We start from the raw sequence: 7927 nt of genomic DNA on the forward strand, positions 1-7927 counted from the left end.
TCCTCCAGCTGACCGTCTCGATGCCTTTGATCGCACAACTCGATCCATCCGACAGATAAACAGTGTCCTCACTGCTCTCCAGAGAGTCAAACTGCTTCTCTCTACAACATACATGATAGGTGCATGCAGAATCTAAAATCTACTACTGAAAAGAAGTAGATACTTCATCAGATATCTCCAGAATATCATTCTCTGAGTCTCTACTGACTGTCACTGCAGTAGCCCTCGTCCGATCACTGAGTTGAGGATAATCTTTGGCTAGATGCCCCAACTTCTCACATCGATAACATCTGATCTTGCTCAAGTTCCTCATTCTGAAACTTGGACCGCCCTCATCGCGATCTTCTATCGCTCTGTCTACCACCTCCTACTCCTCCAAAAATCACTAAAGCTGAACTACCACCTGAGCTCGAAGCTGGATTCTCCCACCTGAGAACCTCATTCTGAAGAATCGCTGCAGTGACCTCCTCCATCTTGATGGTACTCTTCCTCACTAGAAGAGCAGTCATTAAGGACACATACAAAGGAGGAAGCGATGCTAGCAAGACCAGCACCTTGGTCTTCTCCTCAACTTTATCGCCAACGCTGAGGAGGTCGGTGAGGATCATCTGAAAATGGCTGAGATGCTCCTGCACGCTCTATCCCTCAGTCATCTGCAACTGGTAGAACTGTCTCCAGAGGAAGAGAGTGTTGGTAAGAGATTTTATCATGTTCAACTCCTCAAGCTTCAACTACAACATCGTCGGAGAAGACTGTTAAGCACATAGATCACCACCTCATCCGTTAGGTACAAACGAATCATACTCACCGTCTGTATCTGGAGTCGCCTTCAATCCTGCACCTCTATAGTAGTCGGCTTCTTCTCGTATAAGAGAGCATCGATCAATCCTTGCTGGATGAGCATATCCTTCATCCTTGCCAGTCATAAGAAAAAATTACTCTTTTCATCAAACCTGTTGATCTTCATCTTGATTGATTATATTTTTTTCATCTTCTATCTCGATCACCATCGCTGCAACCTATGCTCTGGTATAATCTGGCTCTGATACCAATTGTTGTGCAGGATCCAATATCACACGGTGCAGCAGGAAGAAAAAAGAAATAAAATAAAAAATATAATATAAATACGTAGATCGACCTCAAGTCTATCTCCACAAGATATGCAAGCTTCACTATGAGAGAATAAAATACAACCAATACAAGAGAAACTCACCACTCAACCCTTATACAAGAGTCTTTCAATAAGAAGCCTTAAAACCCTCACAAAAACTCTCTGAAATCTCTCTTGAAGCCTTACTGCACCTCCAGGACGTCATTAACTATCCAATGTAATAAATGGCTCATCAATCGGAGCTATATAGGCTTCAGAATCACAAAAAACATCGTTATAATAGAAATACTGAGTCCCAATCAACCATAGAACCATTTGTGGCTGTCCGATCGTGATCGACTCGCACCTGAGCCGTCCGATCGCGCACTACAGCCTCAGATCAAGCCTAATCATGTCCGAAGTCATCTTTAATTGTCTGATCATGAATGGCTCGCTTCAAAGCTGTCGGATCGCGTAAAATTGCTCGTGGACTGCATGATCAGTCCACGCGACCTCCATGGACCACCTAGCACACTGCGATCCATGGTGGACTGCACAGGGCGCTGGGCTTGGGTGTCCGCACGCCCGCTGGGCTAGCCCGCGTGCGTGCCTGCGCTGGGCCCGCCCAGTGGGCTGGGCCGTGTGCTCCTGCATGTGTGCATGTCTGTCGAGGCCGACTGCGTTGCTGCCTCATGGTCTGTGCCACTGCTTCGAGCCTTCTTTTATGAGTATGTTCGCCGACTGGACTCTATTTGTACTGTTCTTGAGCTCATTGGACTCCGTTCGTCATCTTGAACTTTGCTGTGGGCTTAGTGTGGACCAAATCTTGAGGTATATTTTCTAACATTTAGGTCCAAGTCCAACTTGTATAATTAACCCAATTGAGCCTTAATAAAATCAAGTCCAATTAAATTTAGATTTGATCTAAAGTAATTAGGGCTCCAATCCAATCTTTTATTATTCCTTAAATCATAGATTTGATCAAATTCATTCTTGAAATTAAAGCTGCGCCTTATGTGCAGTGCTAGCTGGATATAGTTAGTGTTTAATTTTATATGACATATAACTTAATTCTCAATTAAGTTAATCTATATGTTCAATCAAGTCTCATACTTCTAAATTAAACATATAAGTATTTGATTAATTTTTTTCTACATCGTTTGACTTTGTGCATGACTTTATAGGTTCGAACACTAAGCCGGTAATATAAAAACTCTTTCTGTGCTAATCGAAGTGATCATCTAGCAATGATACCCGATGTCTGGATAGGTCAAATAATTGCAAAGTAATATTTAAGAACCTAAGCATATGGTTACCACAAAATTTATCTCTTTGATCCTAATAGTTACCACATAATTCATCTCTTTGATTCTAATACTCAAGATGACCTAGAATTTTACTGTCAACTTTGGATGAGTCATCCACATTGTATCTCAATCTTTTTCAAATCCTGTGACAGATCACAAGGATTATCTTGACCAAGGTTTTACTAGATTGAAATACAATGATGCATTAACTTCGATAATTCAGAGGGGTCAATCCCATTTTAACTCACATACGGACTTCATAAGTACTTGACTGTACTCAGTAGTCTTCCGTCATTATATTAGAAATACAGATAGTCTGACATCAAAATATAATGAGTTGTTTGTAAGTCACCGTAGTGATTTCAGATTGGAGGGACACTTATGCCCATATCCTTCATGAGCTGCCCTTGACAGCAGAGCACTCCACAGATAAGTCACTGTTCAGTGACAACGTACTCCCACTATCATCTGTATGCCATACTAGTGTCTTCATATTTCTTGATTAAGAGGACAACCAATCCATATAGCACACAACAACCTATACTCGATAATTGTTATTGTCTTTGTCAATAACGTATCATTTGGTCGGAATCAAATTTAAGAACTATTCGATAAATCCTCCTTTATCGATTATATTATAGTTCTAAGGACTTCATCATAACCCAAGAGTTCAAAGAAAGATGCATATTTATAATGAATTTATCAAAAAATAATTTTTATTCATTAATAATAAATATATAAATTATAAAGAACACAATCATCTACAGATAGAGAATTGACTTTAGGATATATTTTCCAACAATCTTCTCTCCCTTTTTGATAGCATCAAAATTATCTTTGAAGATCTAGAGTACATGAAGAAAGTTATGTTTGTGCCAATCAAATTTCAAAGTAATTGAGCAGCTTAAGGATATAAGCAATGAAAGATCAAATTCAGAGAATTTAATCATTTTAAAATTAATATATCAAACAATTTTGGGTTCAAGAGTTAATTTTCTTCAACAAAAATTTAGATTTAGTCACTCTAGCTATACTTAGCTAACTCTCTCTTTTATTAAATTAGAGTTATTCAAGATGAATTATTTTGATATTAAAAATATCAAATATAAGAGTTGTAATTTGATTTATAATATGATCAATATAAAAATTATAGCAACTAGTGGCAAGTATTAAAACACATAATGTATCAAGCAAATAGTAAGCTTCAAGTTTTAAAAAGTGTATTAGAGCAAATTTTAAATTTAAATTTTAGATATAACTTGATATAAGAAAATATCAACTATACATCTTAAGTTTAAATAGATAGAGTCATTATCATAATATCAATGAGTTTTCTGATTTAGACTCTTTTAATTTGGTATTCTTGCAATACATCACTAAGATTTTTTTTGTTCTAATATCCATATCAATAAAACTTTCAATTACTCCCTCTTTATCTTTATAATTAATGCTTCCTTTTAAATATGCAATATCTATATATTGAATTATTTCTCCTCCTTATTATTTATCTCATTCTTTATTGTAAATTGAGCCATGATATACTGAAGTAATAAACACTAACATATATATATTTCTAAGTATAAGAGCATATTTATTTTAAAAAATATCAAAAATTTTATAAAAATAAAATTAAAATATGATATGCAGATAATATTGATAAGTTTCAACAAATATCATAGCATTATAATATGTATCAAAATATTGAGTATAAAGAGTATATAAAGTATCATAAAGAGATTCATCAAAATCAATCCATTGTGATATGTAAAAGTATTAAGTACTTTTAGTTTTGGCTAACTTATTTATAAATTGATTCATTTTATTTCAATTTAGACTGAATTATATATCAAAATATCTATAAGCATAATATTTTCAATTAATGTAGCAGAGATGATTTTAATATTAAATTTTAATAATTTTTTTTTGGTAAGAGACTTTTTGTTTTATCAAATATTATCATATGTCTATCTTTAGCTTCAAGAATGATGAATTGAGATTTATCTTCCCATTATGTGCCTCAAGCATCCACTATACAAGCATCATTTTCTTTTTTGATGCATGGGATGTTAGGCACAATTGTAAAAATTATCATTTTTCTAATTTTGAAATCCAAAATTTTTTGGATCCTTTAAGGTTAGTAGGTATGAGTTTTTTTGGAACCCAAATCTTTTTAGTTATGGTATGATCTATTTTTTTGATATTACAATTATAAGCTTTATTGTCTAATCCATTACATTTGAAACAAGTTATTGAAGAATTTTTCAGAACAAACTTTGACCAACATATTTTTTAATTTTTTTAAATGATTAAATTAAAGTCCAACTTTATTAAAAATAACTCTTTGATCATTCTAAATTATTTATAATTTTTCAAAATTTAAAGTAAATTTATCAACTATAGGTTTGAGTATATTAATTTTTTCTTTTAGCTTAATACTTTTTTTTATCAAATCATTCTTTTCATTTCGAAATCTCACCTTTTCTTCGATAAGAATCTGATTTTCTCTTTTAAGCTCTTTATTTTTATATCATAGTTTTTTCAAATCATTAATTAATTCATGAAATATATGTTGTAACTCTTTGAAGATAAATTCAGATTGGTTTTCAAGATATATTTTATTTTCTTATGTCATAAAGCACAATTTGTTTACCTTTTCTTCCTTAGTGCTTAAATCTTTGTTGTTGCTCCAGATTTTTTTCTTCTTCTTCTTGCTTGGCTCTCGTTACTCAAAGCGCTAGTTTCTCTTATCTCTTTCTTCCTTTTTTACTTCTTCTTCTTTTTCATCTTCAAAAAGTTTTTGAATTTTTTGGTGATTAATGATAAGTCATCTTCATCACCAAATTCTTCATTTTTCATGTTATTTTTTTGATCTGAGGACTTGAATGCCAATACCTTCTTTCTCTTATTACTATCCTCTTCTTCTTGATTCACTATGGTTTGCTTGTGTGTCATGAGGCAACCCAAAAGCTCCTCCAATGATAGTTGATTTAGATCCTCTGTCTCTTGAATTGCTGTCACTTTTACTTTCTATAATCTAGACAAAGATTTAAGAATCTTTCTTACAAGATCAGCATTAGTATAAGATTTTTTAATAAATTTAAATCATTAATAATATTTGTAACTCTTAAAAATATATCAAAAATAGATTCATGGAAGGGAGGACTGACATCGATGGTCCCCTATCTCCTCCGACAGAGATTCAACTCTAAGTTACTCCAATGACCCATAAAATATTGTTGAGAGGACGATCTCGAATAGAAAGTTTGGGAGATTGAACATCTTCTCAGAGAAGTACAGAATAGGGGCCAAAAGAATGATGATGGCCTTAGCTTCAAATCGCTGCCCCCTTCTCTCATACTATACTAGAAGAACCAATTTTGAGTCGATTCAAGATACCTCAAATAGAACTGTATGATGGCTCTTTGGACCACCTCAACTATTTGAAGGGCTACAAGGTTCTCATGATGCTCTAGAATGCTTTGGATGCCCTCCTCTACCTTGCCTTTTTAGCCATCTTCAAGAAACAGACATGGCTGTGGAATTTTGGGCTTCAACCAGAGTCCATCTATTTATTTGAATAGTTGGGGAGGTAATTCATTGCCCACTTCAAAAATAACCGAGCCAATCAAAGAAGATCGATAGTGTCACGGGCCCGATCCAAGATTGTAAGTCGAAAGTCATGGCAACTACCGTATACTCATAAAAAATTTTTCTTATAAGTATGCAAGGCATCTCATCATGATATCATACACATGAATTTCAATTTTGATGATCAAACCTTAGTTCAAATAACAAATCAAACTCTGTCAAAAAAAAAAATAATTATCTGACAAAGTCAACACTTAAAATAAAATCTTGCATCAATTCTGAGAAAATTCTAAATCAACTAAGCTAACTCTATCTCTAATCGCTCTCCCAACCGAAATCCTGCATCATGCTAATTTTTTGGATCTGTAAAGAAAAAATATAAAACTCATTATGAGCTAAATAGCTCAGTAAGCAGTGTATACCTTTAACTGAATAAATCAGACAATAATACTGTACATATCGATGTATTGATAATAACATAATCAATATATAAATTCATAAATTCATAATTTAATTCATCACACTATCAATCATATATAAAATTTCAATTCATCATAATTTTAAATTATGCTTATCATCTTAAATTCATCAAATTTTTTAAGTTTTTCTTACCAACCATAAACTATGGTCATATTTTTTCTGTGGCAGGGTCATAATACCGCGTATCTTCTTGCGGTAGGCTGCGAATCATCTGATAGCAAAGTCCTTCAGAACTGCTGGTCTCGCTGGCAGTTTGTCGCTGGTCTCTCTGGTAACATGTCACTAGTCTCGCTAGCGACATAAATCCTCAGGATAAATCATTTGCCAACGTATATGCCTCTATTAGCGGGGTCCTTTACATAGTCAGGTTGTCAATTCATATCATCTTCCAATTCATATATTATTTTAATAATAATATAAAGAAGTGATATTCGAGTCAATCAATCATATCATTCTTTATGATCATACATCATCGTAATAATTTTCAACAAATATCTTCAATTATAAATAATTTTTAATAATTATTTTTAATTATAATTAATTTTAACAAATATTTTCAATCACAAGCATGTCATGAATTTATATAATTCAGATTTATAATTTACCAGATAAATTTAATAAAAGTAAAATATTACTTACCTCAAAAGAAAATCCAAACTAGGGATCCTAGAAATCTTGAATATCCTTTTCTGAATCTGGTACGTCAAATATCATATTTTTGATCAAAATTTTATCAAATAAGAAAATAAAAATTTTTAAAGTTCAATGTCCTCACATGGATCGACTAGATGACAGCATCCAGAATTTTTAGATTGATCCATGAAAACTCTTCTTGTATTTTATTATTATTATTATTTTTAAAATTCATCAATCTTAAAAAAATTCAAGAGAGAGAGAGTAGAGAGAGAAAGTCTCTCTCTCCTTCTCTTTCTCTCTCTCCCTTTTTTTTCCTTCTTTTTCCTTTTCTTTTCTTTTTCTCTTTTTCTTTTTCCTTCCTTTTTCTTTTCTTTTCTTCTCATGGTCTTCCCTGACTGAAATAGGGGACTGACAGTTACCCTCCCTTTGACCGACCGTCCGAACCGCAGCCGACATGATGAAGTCCGATGGTAGGGGGCAACCCTCTCGAGTTCAGAGAGGCCAAGGCCGACGGTCGGCAGTGATCGCCGACGTCGGAAAATCAAAGAGAAGAAGAGACCAAACAGAGGGGTCCCTTCTCCGATGAAATCCGACGACACCCATCACCGACAGTTGTGCATGGAGGCACAGGAAGGAGAGAGAGAAAGAGGAAAAAGGGCTTACCTCCGCCTCCGATGATCCCGTCGGTGAGAAATCATGGCGAGCACGAATCAAGGGGCCATGGCTTCAATCAGAGAAATCAGGGAGGAAGAGAGGGAGGAAGACTGGTGGGAGGTTCTTAGGAAGGGGGAAGGCCTTTTTATAGAGAGTCCTAGGATCTCTGGTG

Source organism: Elaeis guineensis, chromosome 2, assembly GCF_000442705.2.
Source record: "Elaeis guineensis isolate ETL-2024a chromosome 2, EG11, whole genome shotgun sequence".
In the NCBI taxonomy this organism is placed as follows: domain Eukaryota; kingdom Viridiplantae; phylum Streptophyta; class Magnoliopsida; order Arecales; family Arecaceae; genus Elaeis; species Elaeis guineensis.